Source organism: Crotalus tigris, unplaced genomic scaffold (assembly GCF_016545835.1).
Source record: "Crotalus tigris isolate CLP2741 ecotype Arizona unplaced genomic scaffold, ASM1654583v1 scf7180000018335.1346539, whole genome shotgun sequence".
NCBI lineage: Eukaryota > Metazoa > Chordata > Lepidosauria > Squamata > Viperidae > Crotalus > Crotalus tigris.
The window spans coordinates 1,109,200-1,123,945 of record NW_024096950.1 but is presented as its reverse complement, the minus strand read 5'-3'; the positions used below and the strand labels follow the sequence as shown (position 1 = coordinate 1,123,945).

The 14,746-nt window shown below is 41.8% G+C and overlaps 1 long non-coding RNA gene across 1 annotated transcript; it reads left to right on the top strand.

Moving 5' to 3' along the window:
* The first annotated feature begins 3,074 nt into the window (after positions 1–3,074).
* LOC120311231 lies at positions 3,075–14,150 on the top strand. The gene is made up of 2 exons (XR_005557560.1): positions 3,075–3,270; positions 13,171–14,150. It is a non-coding gene; the product is annotated as an uncharacterized LOC120311231 (long non-coding RNA).
* Positions 14,151–14,746: the final 596 nt, after the last annotated feature.

Below are 14,746 nucleotides of genomic sequence, written 5' to 3'. Positions count from 1 at the left end.
TCCAATCGAGCATCCTAACCACATGGAACCACTATGCTCCTTTCTTGCTTCTGCTGATTCCCCAGTAGTAGTGTTCTGTCCCAGCCTAGGTGAGTCCTTGTTAAACTCACAAGGAGAAACCCTTCTTCCAACAAGCAGGCTGGAACCGCAGGAAAACAAAACTCCTTGTATTATTTTATAGACCTGAATAAAATGCCCAAAGGCAAAGGCAAACAAAACACAATTCACTGAAACTTGATTTCTTCACAAACGGTTGCCTTCAGCAACCAGCATCTTCCACACCTTCCCTTTTATTATGCAGCCAAGTTGTGGCTTCCTAATGCCTTCTCCTTTGCCTTTAGAGCCACCCCATTGCATTCCTCTGTCCTGCTCTCTTGGCCTGTCAGTGTTTGCGAGCATCCATGATGTCTTCCAGCTGTGAGTCCTCACAGTCCAACTCAGCCTCCCACCACAGCTGTGTCTCAGCCTGAGAACGAGTAGAGGGGCCAGGATCCTCCTCAGACTGTAAGTCTTGGGGCTCATCAGAGCCTTCCTCTGACTCTGATGGCATTCCAGGCCTCTCATTCCCCAGATTCAGCTGCCGGGTCCACTGTCTGAGGAGGAATCACAACAAGTAGAATATTTCCCTGGCATAACATGATATCTTCATAGCTGTCACTGAAATGCCATAACTCTTCCATTCTCTCTCTTCCATTCTGAGCACTGACACAATGATGCTTGTATTACTGTAAATGATACTGTGAGTTGCTAATGAAGAAATTACCCACATCAGGTAAAGGACTGAATGCTGCGCTGTGACCTGAGGAGGAGCTTTGGAGCAATAGCTGAAGTAGCAGGTAGTCCTCACCCACCATTTGTTCAGCAACCGTTCGAAGTTACAGCGGCACTGATACAAGTGACTTACGACTTTTTCACGTGACCTTTGCACCATTCAGATCCCCAAAGAAACGTATCACTTTTCTTTCTATCCTATACATGCTTCTACAACCATTTTGGGGGGCCTGTTGGGAGGGGGGATGCTTTGCTTTGCCACACTGCCCTTCCCCCAGGGGAAGGAATACAGCTGAATGCCATCACCCTGATCTGGAAGACGGTTTGCGCTTGGAGGAGGAAAACAAAACTGAGAGAGACCTTGAAGAGTGCCCCAAAGGATCCAGTCATCAAAAACAATATACCACCTGTGGATTGCCCGAGATTCAAATAGACAGTGGGAACCTGGGTGGAGGAGTTACGAATATTGCTTTCGATATAGTGCTTGTACAGGTTTTTTTCCCAGACCTCGCTTTGCTTCCTAGATGTCGCTAACTCCCAATAAAAGTTCCTTTTGAGACAATGCCTGTTTCAAGAGTTCTGCTTTCTTGGGAGACCTAGCTGAGGCAAGTCCTTACACATGGTCCTGTGGTCAAAATTCACACGCTTGGCAACTGGCTTGTATTTATGACGGTTGCAAAGTCCTGGGGTCATGTGATCATCTTTTGCACTCTTCTGATAAGCAAAGATGATGGGAAAGCCGGATTCACTTAACTGTCATGTTACTAAGGTAACAACTGCAGCAATTCACTTAACAGCTGTAGAAAAAAAGATTGTAAAATGGGGCAAAACTCACTTACCCACTTAGCAACAGACATTTTGGACTCAATTTTGGTGTTAATAATAATAATAATAATGATGATGATGATGATGATGATGATGATGTTGGAAGGGACTTTGGAGGTCATCTAGTCCAACCCCCTGTTCAGGCAGGAAACCTATACCATTTCAGACAAATGGCTGTCCAGTTTCTTCATAAAAACTTCCTGTGTTGGAGCATTCACCGCTTCTGGAGGCAGGTTGATCCACTGGTTAATTGTTCTAACTGTCAGGAAGTTTCTCCTTAGTTCTAGGTTGCTTCTCTCCTTGATTAGTTTCCATCCGTTGCTTCTTGTCCTGCCTTCAGGTGCTTTGGAAAATAGCTTGACTCCCTCTTCTTTGGGCAGCCCCTGAGATATTGGAAGACTGCTATCATGTCCCCCCTGTCCTTCTCTTCATTAAACTAGACATACCCAATTCCAGCAACCGTTCCTTATATGTTTTAGCCTCCAGTCCTCTAATCATCTTTGTTGCTCTTCTCTGTACTCTTTCTAGAGTCTCAGCATCTTTTTTACATCGTGGTGACCAAAACTGGATGCAGTATTCCAAGTGTGGCCTTACCAAGGCATTGTAAAGTGTTATTAATACTTCACGTGATCTTGATTCTATCCCTCTGTTAATGCAGCCTAGCACTGAGTTGGTGGACTGCCTCTAAAGATGTCTTCCCCACCAGGGCATCGTCGTGGAAGTCTTGGGTCTTCTGTAAATTAATCTTTCATCCAGCTATGTGTTGGTCCTATTGTTTGGTCCTCCACAACAATCCCAGTTTCTCATGTGACTCCTTGGGAAAATTAATCACCCCTGGTCTAGCCTATCAAAGAGAAAGTTCGGGTGGGACATGATAACTGTCTTCCGTACTTGAGGAGCTGTCCCACAGAAGAGGGGATTGACTTATTCTCCAAAATAGGACAAGCAGTAATGAGTGGAAGCTTGTTAAAGAGAGATCCAACCTATAAGTAAGGAGATTTTTTTCTGACAGTGAGAACAATTACTGTAATCAATGGAATAGCTTGCCTCCTGGGAGTCTGGGTGCTCCATCACTGGAGGTTTCCAAAAATAGACTGGAGCAGTGTTTCCCAAACTTGACAATTTTAAGGCATGAGGACTTCAACTCCCAGAATTCCACAGCCAGCGTTGCTGGCTGTGGAATTCTGGGAGTTGAAGTCCACATGCCTTAAAATTGTCAAGTTTGGGAAACACTGGACTGGAGAATCACTTGACTAGGATGGTATGAGGCACCTGCCATGAGCCCGGGCTTGGACTAGAAGACGTCTGAGGTTCCTTCCAGCCCTATGCTTTTATGATTGAGAGATTCACTCCAAATCAATTGGGAAGCTTAACTGAAATTGGATCATTAAACAGAATCGATCAATAGGTCTAAATTGAACCAAAACTTATTTCAAACCTTGCTAAAAGTTAGATATTTTATTTGCCTCCAATTTTACAGCTGTGTTTTTTTTTTCAAGTGCCACTCCTCTTTATTTTGAGTTTTGTTTTGGTTTTTAAACTTTTATTTTTCTTCAGAAAGCAAGTTTCATCTCACAGATGGAGGAACATGTCTGTTGACTGAAGAAAAGGCTGGTCTGCTCTCATCTATAGATTGAAACTCTCAGAGAAAATCTCAGAAGAGGAAAAAGAAGGGTAATAGCATCGCTCCTCAGATTTTTTTCCCCCTCTTTTTTTTCTTTTGGCAATTTGCAGGCTCCTATCACAACCCAGGTGTTAAAGCAATCAATCTGGAATCTGGAACACAGCTACATCTGTGATTTATAGGCAGCTGTTCACAGGAGAGATGAGATTAGACCATAAAAGCACAATGAAAAAGAAGTTGCCAAATAAAAGAGAGAGAAAGAGAGAGAGAGAGAGAGACCCAAACAGAAAATAAAAACATATCATATAGTTAGGCCAAATCTTCAGATACATAATTTGCATCCATTGTGTCAACCCTACTGAAGTCAAACATCTGAGGATTAGCAAGATTAGAACTTCAGTGATGTCAAGAAAACTATCTGTGAAATGTATGAGTGTTGAAGAATCTTGGGGGATGCAATGGCTCAGCAGCTAAAGACAGTCCGGGTTCAAGACCCGAGCACTGGAGGACAGAGTGAGCACCATTACTTGCCTCCGCTCCCGCCAACCTTGTATTCGACAGCATCCAAATGAGAGTAGATAAATAGATACCACTTTGTCGCGCGCCTTTGGCATATAGCAGGGGTAGGTAATCTTGGCTCTTTTATGACTCGTGGACTTCAACTCCCAGAATTCCTGAGTCAGCGTGGCTCAGCTTGGAAACCTCTCCCTTTCCCCTCAGTGTGGCTGGCTCAGGAATTCTGGGAGATGAAGTCCATGAGTCATAAAATGGCCAAGATTACCTGCCTCTGGCATATAGCCATGACCACAGAAGCATCTTCAGACAACACTGCCCCCCCTTGACTAGGAAACGGAGATGAGATTGTCCCTTAGAGTTAGACAGGATAAGATACCAGACACAGATGTCCTCTCCAGAGCAGGCCTATCATCAGTTTACACTCTGTTGATGAAAGCCCAGATGCGCTAGGCAGGCCATGTTGTAAGTGTGTCAGATCATCACATCCCTAAACAGCTCTTCTATGGTGAGCTGTCTCAAGAAAAGCGATCGCACTGGGGACAAAAGAAGCGATACAAAGACACATTGAAAGCCTCTCTTAAGTCCCTGGATATTAACAACATCTCTTGGGAACTTCTGGTGCATGATCGACCGACATGGCGCACCTTGGTGTACCAGGGTTGCCAGACATATGAACACAGAAGTACAATCTTGGCACAAGAGAAGCAAGCATTCCGCAAAGCCAGAGCTGTAAATGCTGAAGTAACAGTGTCTATATTTCCTTGTTCAGAATGTTCAGCAGAACATTCCGTGCTAACATCGTCTTATTAGCCACCTACGGACACATCGTTGATGGCCAATAACCCACAAGATGTCAAGGTCTTCATCGAAAATCGATGGACGAACAACAATAGACACAGGGGAAACCTTTACTTTTACCTGAAGAATCTTGTAGTCTCAGCCCCAATGATAGCCTACTATGACCATGGCTTATGCAATCTTATTAATATTATTAAATTTTAATACTAAAAAAATAAATATTAATCTACCAAAGAAAGCCAAGTAATAGATTTTTGTCTCAATGCTATCTTGCAAGCACCAAAGCCAACATTTCATCTCTCTCTTTTTCCTATAAATAAATAAAGCGATTTATGGTTTCAACTTGGCTTTAAGAGTGACAAGGATGGAGATCGAATGAAAATTCTAGATAAGATGTTTAAGTTTAAGTACTTAGTTTAAGTATTCAAAAGAGTACTGAGTCTGTGGGAGAAGCAAGATTTACAAACTTTTTGGAGTTAGCTTTAAGGGCAGTTTTCAAAGCATTTCTTTTGAGGTTTATGGACAAGAGAGACTGATAAGGAATGTGTTTATTGTGGATGGAATTTGTTATTGGTAAAGATTTAAATGTGTATAAGGGAATTTTAATGGTTTATGGACAAGAGAGACTGATAAGGAATGTGTTTATTGTGGATGGAATTTGTTATTGGTAAAGATTTAAATGTGTATAAGGGAATTCTAATGTTTTAAGTAATGTTCAAATTTGTGTTTTGGAGGGAGTTTATAAAGAATGAGGGATAATAACATAAGTATGATATGAAAAGGTTCAGAGTATATTATAATGTGTTTAATGATTGGGTTTTTTTAATTATTATTATTTTTAAGAGAAGATAACTTGTTTAATTAAATGTACCTAGATTTGTTTAGGATTTATATGTCTTTTAAGTTTTTTTTTATAGGAGAGAAGATTATGGAGATTGAATGAAAATCTTAGATAAGAAGTTTAAGTTTAAGTATTTAGTTTAAGTATTCAAAGAGTATTTAGTTTTAATGGTATAATGAAGGTTTATATGTTTATTTTTGTGTTCTAGGATAAAGAAAGAGGGAGAGATTAGATTTTATATTGTAGGTATAGATATTCAAAGAAAGTAATGTTTAAATTTGTGTTTTGGAGGGAGTTTATACAGAATGATGGATAATAATATAAGTATGATACTAGAAAATGTTTAGAGTATGTTATAATGTGTTTAATGATTGCAATTATTATTTTTTAGAAAAGATAACCTATTTAATTTAAAGTATTTAGATTTGTTTAGGATTTATATGTGTTTTAAGTTTTTCTTTTCTTTTTCTGAAAAATTTTAATTAAGCCTGTACTCAGCTCTGGGAGGGTTGGGGGAGGGTTTGGGAGGTTTGGGGAGGTGGGGGAGGGTATGGGAGGGTGGGGGGGTTTGGGGAGGGGATTTGTTTTGTAAAATTTAAAAAACTTTCAATAAAAAAAAGAGTGATCAGGCACAGAAACAGTCCAAATACACCTGCAACAAGATTAATGTGAATTGGACTTTGGGATCAGGTTCTATATTTTGAACTAGAAAAAGTTTGTTTGAGTCTGGGGGCTCAATATAGCTGTTTGCTTGCAAACCATGATTTAACAGACTAACAGAGCTGGAAGGGACCTTGGAGGTCTTCTAGTCCTACTCCCTGCTCAGGCAGGAGACCCTATACCATTTCAGACAAATAGTTGCTCAGTCTCTTCTTCAAAACCTCCAGTGTTGTAGCACCCACAACTTCTGGAGGCAAGTCGTTCCACTGATTAATTGTTCTGTCATCATTTATGCCATGGGCCTTGGGAAAGTCAGCCAAGTTGGGATTTAGTGTTGAAATCTCTCTTGAATTAAGCTTGGCTCAGAGGAACCACAAGAATAGATCCATATTAATATGGAACGTGGTTTGCCCATACATTTCTGTAAGATTATTTGGCAGTCCTCCATCATAAGCATTTCTAACTTTCAGTCAAGGAACTAGCAAGAGAAAAACCATATTCCCATCAATACTGGCAAGAAACAAGAAACAAACCACACACTCACTGGCCCTGATGCTGTTACCTAGTTGGGTAAGGAAACATCTGCAAGCAGACAACCAAACTCAGAGAGCACTAAGAACCTCACAGTTCAACACAGAGCTACATATTGTACCTTCCCTTCATATTTCTAACCTTGCTTAGCTTTTCTCGAGAAAAGTGGTTCTCAACCTTTTTAATGCCGCGACCCCCAACCGGTCGTAAGTCGAGGACTACTCAGCCGGTCGTAAGTCGAGGACTACTCAACTGGTGCAGCACCATTTGCAGAATGGGACTTTTGGCGGGCTCAGCAGGGCAGAGACAGCCTGGACAATTCCTATTAGCTTTTGAAAGCCAATAGAATTAGACTCTATTCAAGAGAGTCTATTCTATTGGCTTTCAAAAGCCAATAGAATAAAAGGGAGCAGCACAGCTAAGGAAAAGGGGGAAAAAATGGCAGACTGCGTTGTTTGGCAACCCCCGTGAAATGGTCGTTCGACCCCAAATGGGGTCCCGACCCACAGATTGAGAACCACTGGACTAGATGATATCACCTGTGGTGCCCCTTCCTACTAATGTGATGTTATTTCTCTTTCCTTCTCCTGTTTCTTTATGCTTTGCTTCCTAAAGTACACTTGGAACACATTATGTAGACTGAAAACATTTATGGTTTGGGAGAAAGGACAGTGTGGACAAATTGATTGACTTTCTGCTCTGTTTGTACAGGGTAAAAAACAAAATTCCAGAAATCCTTTAGTCCTGCTTTCTAAATCCTTCTCCTAAAAGGATCAGAAGTGGGTTGATTAGTTAAGTAAATGAGCCTGTCCTGGAATAGTAATAACCTTTGAGTCTCCTCTCATGCAGCAGTGAGTCAAACTTCAAAGGGTTGATGAATCAGATCCATTAAGCAATAATAGGATTACTGGCCAGCTGAGAAACACTGATGGCATCAGAAACAGCATCCAGCCATTAATTCCAATTGGTCGTTAGTCTGCAAGAAACACCTTTGCCAAGGTCAGTGGTGGCATTGCAAACAGAAGGAAGTGGGGTGGGAAACACTGGGGGAAGCCTCTGCCAAAGTCAAGGTATCTCAGCCTAGGAAGGAGAAGACACTGTGCTGTAGAAAGAGTGCAGAGAAGAGCAACAAAGATGATTAGAGGATTGGAGGCTAAAACATATAAGGAACGGTTGCTGCAATTGGATATGTCTAGTCTAATGAAGAGAAGGATGAAGGATGCCATGACAGCAGTGTTCCAATATCTCAGGGGCTGCCACAAAGAAGAGGGAGTCACGCTATTCTCCAAAGCATGTGAAGGCAGGATAAGAAGCAACGGATGGAAACTAATCAAGGAAAGAAGCAACCTAGAACTAAGGAGAAACTTCCTGACATTTTAGAACAATTAACCAGTGGAACAACCTGCCTCCAGAAGCAATGAATACTACGTTCTAGGTCACCCTAGATCAGGGGTGTCAAACTGCCGGCCCGCAGGCCGGATGCGTCATGCCGAAACCCGCCCACCCCATTGCCGGCAATGGAAAAAAAGTCATGCTATATCGCGACACATCACGTGACGTCGCAAGTTTGACACCGCTGCTCTAGACAGTATTTAAATGGAAATCACCAAGAAATCTTAGAACAGTTGACTAGCCTGGGAATCCTGACTTAACCATTAGTTGATTTAAACCCTATTAAGTACCCCCCAAGAGCTACTCAGTTCTGGTGATATGCAGGTTCTGAGGTTTCGATTGATACAAAAAAAAACAGGAAACCAGAAGTTGCCTTCAAGCGTTACATGTTTATTCAGCTGAACAAAGACGGGATTCTCTAAAAAGAGAAAAAGGCCCAAATATCAGAAAAGCCTTAGTTTCATACCTACTTTGATTACATAAACAATTCACCCAGCAAAGCTGACACACATAAGATAGAGACTTGGCCCTTTAAGGCTGGCACACTGTAGATAAGAAGGAAGAAAGCAGAAGTAGCTAAAAATGTGCCCTTTTGGGTGTTCCCCCAAGACACCATATGTTCCCTTTTGGGTGATTTAGGTGTTTCCCTAAGATAGGGCTTTTCAACCTTTTCACCCATTATACCACTTTTAGGATATGGCAACATCCGAGTACCACCAGTCGCCTAGCAAGTTGTCAACCCCCCCCCAAAAGGAAAAAAGTGATAAAGTAACAGGTAGTCCTCAACTTTCAACAGTTCGCTTAGTGACTGTTTGAAGTTACAATGACATTGAAAAAAGTGCCCCCCAAGCCACAGCCCAGCAAGACACCTGCCTGCCCAATCGTGTTCTTCCTCCTGTGCAAGGTTTTCATTGTTGTGAGCATTTCTGTTGAAGATTGGCATCAGGGGTGGGATGGGGGGGGGGTATTTGGTTTTTATTCCCCCCCGTCTTCTGGGTGGTTGCAGCAGGCTTTGGTCACTTCACATGACCCTGGGACACTGTGACGGTCATAAATATGAATCAGTTGCCAAGCATCTGAATGTAAATCACAAGACCCTGGAGATGCTGCAACATTCCAGCTGATCGGCACTTCTTCTGGGCTCAGCAGAAGCACTAGGATCAGTGCTGCTTTCCAGCTGATTGGTGCTTCTTCAGGGCTCAGCAGAAGCACCAGGATCAGCACCGAGCTCCAGCTGGAACCTGGCGCTGATCCTGGTGCTTCCATTGAGCCCTGACATCCCCGAAGAAATGCCGATCAGCTGGAAAGTGGCACTGATCCTGGTGCTTCCGCTGAGCCCTGACAGCCTTGCAGCTCCAGCCATCTCTCGCTCAGGCTTGTGCAGTGCTGCCACCGGTTCAGCTCATTCCCCTCCCCCGCTACCACTTTTCTAGGATGGTCGCGTACCACCTGCCAGGTGCCAATGTACCACAGGTGGTACCCGTACCACGGGTTGAAAAGCCCTGCCCTAAGACACCGTGTGTTTCTGGGTGGGTTAGGATATTGGGTGTTTCCTTTGCTGTCCTTTCATGACCTTGCATTCATGGTTCTACAAGCGGCCAGAGAGAGCTGGGCCATCTGCACATATTCACAATCGATTACTGTCCCCTAAGTCTGGGTCAACACCGGAGTTCTAATGGTGGTACCCCCTCCTCCTTTATAGCCAATTGCAGCATTCTATGGTCCCGGGGTGCAATTTACCACTCTTTTTTGCCAGAAAATTTCCCCATAGGATTGCATTGACTTGCTTAATGGCCATGCCATTGGCTTTAATGATTGTGGCATTCACTTAAGGACTGATGTTCTGGTCCAAACAAAAGATCTGCTTTAATCCTGCTTGTCGCAGACAGATAAACTCCAAAGACAGATTAATATTCAGATTATTTATTCTTCAGGAATCTCTAACTTACAGTCAAGAAGAGTTCTTCTGAGGCATAATCTCTCCATTCTTGTGGTGTAAGATATTAAAGGTAGATTCACCCCATATTCTTATGGAGCACAGGAACCGCGTGTCTGTCTTACACAATGGCTTTTACATACACTGGCACATAGCCCGGACATCTTGTGATAAATTTTGAAGCCCCTGCCACTGACTAGATAAGATGTAGTTCTGACTAACAGCTGGACTACATTTCCCAGAGGCCATTTCTTAAGGAGACAGCGTTAACCCTTTAAATGCTAAATGATCTAACACAGTTCTTAATCTAATATATGCTCTGGCCAGAGTTTTACTGGTCCAGCACAACTGCCATAAAAAAAGGTAAAATCCAGTCTCTCGCATGTGATTTATGATGGAAATTCCTGGCTCCCTTGCAGCAGTCATAAGCCGAGGACTAGCAGTAAAAGAGAAAGAAAGGATCTCCAGAAAATGATGCAGCAAACTGTACTGTGGCTGAAAAGATAGCGTGGATTTGGCAGGAGTTAAGCTTAACTTAAAGAAGGCTTTACTCGGTTATTGGGAGCTCGGCAATAGGAAGAAAGAGGATTTAGTTCCAAGCTTCTTGTGATTAAGAATCCCCCACAACATGCCAGCTTCCTCCATAAACTTTATGTACTTTTAGTACAATAAAAACCCACAATTCTCTTGTTTTGTCCTACTCAGCTTTTTCAGCACTTAAGTCACGCCAGTGGAATAGCTCTGTAATTTGATCACTAGGATAGTTATTATTATCCTCCCTTGCCAGACTTTCAACATTTAGATAATTTTAATAAGTTTGGAAACTGTTTGTTTTAAGCATTCATTTATTTGAACTTTTCTTTCTTCGGCTTTTGCTTTCAGATTTGCTTAAATGACTTCAGCGCTCACCGAAGGAGAATGGCCGAGTAAACCACGAAAGTAGAATCTGTATGGCTGGAACAGACTGTGGAGGTCTTCTAGTCCAATCTGCCACCCAAGGCAATAGTCCTTAGGCCAGTGGTTCTCAACCTTTTTAATGCTGCAACCCCCAACCGGTCATGAGTCGAGGACTACCCAACCGGTTGTAAGTCGAGGACTACTCAACTGGTGCAGCACCGTTTGCAGAATGGGACTTTTGGCGGGCTCAGCAGGGCAGAGACAGCCTGGACAATTCCTATTGGCTTTTGAAAGCCAATAGAATTAGACTCTATTCAAGAGAGTCTATTCTATTGGCTTTCAAAAGCCAATAGAATAAAAGGGAGTAGCACAGCTAAGGAAAAGGGGGAAAAAATGGCGGACTGCGTTGTTTGGCGACCCCGGTGAAATGGTCGTTCAACCCCAAATGGGGTCCCGATCCACAGGTTGAGAACCACTGCCTTAGGCCATTCCAGACAAATAGTTGTCCAATCATTTTAAAAAAAAACCTCCAGTGATGAAGCATCCACAACTCCAGGAGACAAGCTATTCCATTGATTAATTGTGGTAGTCTATTCTTTTTTTTTTTTTTTTTAAGCCTCTCGTGATGGATCACCCATAACTTTGGGAGGCAAGCTGTTCCATTGACTAATCATTCTCAATGTCAGGAAATTCCTCCTCATTTCCAGGTTGAATCTCCCTCTGATGAACTTCCACCCACTGCTTTTTGGCCTGCCCTGTATGGTGCTTTGGAAAATACATCAACCCTCTCTTCTCTGTGGCAGCCCCTCAAGTATTGTGCTATATTTACTAATGGGTATCTACAGGCTAAAACATATAAAGAAGGGTTGCTGGAATTGGGTATGTCTAGTCTAGTGAAAAGAAGGACTAGGGGGGACATGATAGCAGTCTTCCAATATCTCAGGGATTGCCACAAAAAAGAGGGAGTCAAACTAGTCTCCAAAGCACCTGAAAGCAGAACAAGAAGCAATGGATGGAAACTAACCAAGGAAAGAACCAACCTAGAATTAAGGAGAAATTTACTGACAGTCAGAACAATTAATCAGTGGGACGACTTGCTTCAAAAAGTTGTGAATGCTTCAACACTGAAAGTTTTTAAGAAGATTGGACAACCATGTGTCTGAAATGGTATAGGGTTTCCTGCCTGAGCAGAGTGTTGGACTAAATAGAAGACCTCCAAGGTTCTATTCTATTCTATTCTATGCTATGCTATGCTATGCTATGCTATGCTATGCTATGCTATTCCATTCCATTCCATATTCTATTCTATTCTATTCTATTCTATTCTATTCTATTCCACTCCATTCCATTCCATTCCATTCCATTCCATATTCTATTCTATTCTATTCTATTCTATTCTATTCTATTCTATGCTATGCTATGCTATGCTATGCTATTCCATTCCATTCCATTCCATTTCATTCCATATTCTATTCTATTCTATTCTATTCTATGCTATGCTATGCTATTCCATTCCATTCTATTCCATTCCATATTCTATTCTATTCTATTCTATTCTATTCTATTCTATTCTATTCTATTCTATTCTATTCCACTCCATTCCATTCCATTCCATATTCTATTCTATTCTATTCTATTCTATTCTATTCTATTCTATTCTATTCTATTCTATTCTATTCTATTCCTTATTTTATTCCTTATTCTATTCTATTCTATTCTATTCTCAATAAAGAGTTCTATTCTATTCTATTCTGATATAAAGATTATTAATGTGATTTAGGCTGTTATTGGGACTTACTTTTTTAAAGTTGCCAACCTTAGACAAGAGAGTTGCCTTTTTAAGTGTCAACTGCAATGAAAAATTAAAGGTAGTCCACAACTAATAACCATTAGTGACCGTTCGAAGTTACAACAGCATTGAAAAAAGTGACTTGTGACCATTTCTCACACTTACAACCATTGCAGCCTCACCATGGTCACATGATCAAAATTCAGGCTTGGCCACTGGCATGTATTTATGATGGTTGCAGTGTCCTGGGATTTTGTGATCCCCTTTTGCAATCTACTGACCAGCAAAGTCAATGGGGAAGCCAGATTCTCTTAACATCTATGTTACTAACTTAACAACTGGGGTGATTCCCTTAACAACTGTGGCAAGAAAAGTCATAAAATGGAGGCAAAAGTCACTTAACACCTGTCTCCCTTAGCAACAGAAATGTTGGGCTCATTTGTAGTCATAAGTCGAGGATTACCTGTACAGGTTTAGAACTTTCCCATTGAGGCTTTCAACCAGAAACAATCATTATCTTTTTATTTAGTTCATTGTTTTAGTTTTTAGTTTCATTTAGTTTATTGTCTTCTGCGTCTTCTTTATTTCAGCTCTGGTCTACCTCATTAATCCTCTGCATTTCACAGGATCATGGCTTCATCGGATCCTGGTTCGGAGGAGGAGGAGGAGTTGGAACCGGGACTGTCTGACGAAGAGGGTACAATCCCCTCCCAATGATGGGGAGGGCTGAGGACAAGGAGTCCCAGGGCCATCTGGCAGTGGGGGATGGGGGCACCCGACCAGACAGAGAGCTGCCTGAAGGAGTGGAGCACCTGCAGAAGGCCAGCAGAGATGACAGGCTCCAGACTACCTCTAATGAGGAACAGCTCCCTCCACCATCTGATCTGCGGGTGAGGAGAGCAGAGCAGAGAGAGGCACAGAGGAGGTCAACAAGGCTGTTTGCGAGGAAGCATCTCCACTCCTCCTCACCTGGGGAAGGGTGATTTAATCACATACTGGGAGAAGCTGTGTTTGTCCGGAACACCTGCTCATTTTGATGTGCACTTTCCCGGCTTCCCTGGATTCTGTTCCTTGAACCTTGGACTATGTTTTTCAACTCCGGTCCTCGAACTCTTGTGTACTTGGACTTGGCTCTTGGACTTCATAGTCTTGGACTGTGTTTTGGTTGCTAGAATTTTGGACTTGTTGATATTGTTACTTCCTTCTTTGCCTCATAACTTGCCTAGGATTAAGTTTGTGAATCCAGACTGAGGGGAAACTGAGGGCTGGGGCGGAGCTTCACTGGCATCATTGTGGGTTGTTTGTCACTGTGATAAGTGAGCAATAAACAGACCCTACTTAACTCTGCTTTGCCCGTACTACTTGGGCCAGAACCCACAGTCTCTGAGTTACTCAGCATTCCTCAATTTATTTTTGCAGTCCAGCGACTCAGTTCCTTAAAGTGTTTAAAGTTTTATTTTCTGTTGCTGAAGGCTCCTTTGAACCTGATGATACAGTACATTTTCCTCCTGTGTATTGTTCTTGCTTTGATTACCTAAGATTGTATAAACAGAGAGCACGCTTACTAGTACATAGTGTTTATTCATTTATTTACACCTATCTTTATTGTTTTAAAATCAAATGTTAAAATTCAAGCCAAACATAAAGGGGAAAAAAGGAAGAGGAATAACAGGATAGGCTAAACACTGAGCAGGAAAAAAATATATCAAACAAATATATAACAAAAGGGACCTCCAACCTTTTTAGTGCAGTGCAACAACCTGTCTCTAATTTAAATGACTAGTCTCTACTTAAACTGTGTTAAAATACTAATAACAAACATTCTAAAAGATCAATAATCATATCATATTCCTCTCTTATTTTAATCTAAAACATAACACATTGTAAAATACGAATCACCATATATTTTAAAAACCAAAATGTTTTTCTAGTTGAATAGTATATAGAATTTATGATTTAATTTAAAAACACAGACTTGTATTGTAATAGAATTATAAGATTCTGTGTAGGTCACTTTACATTAAAGATAGCATTAGTATCCTGTGATGCTTCTTATATGGACTACCCCACAAGGCTAACGTCCAACTTCCAATTCTGAAAGTATGCCTCCTCTCCCACACTTTCACAAGGGGCATCCTCACCTGATCCTAGAGCACAGAGAGTGGA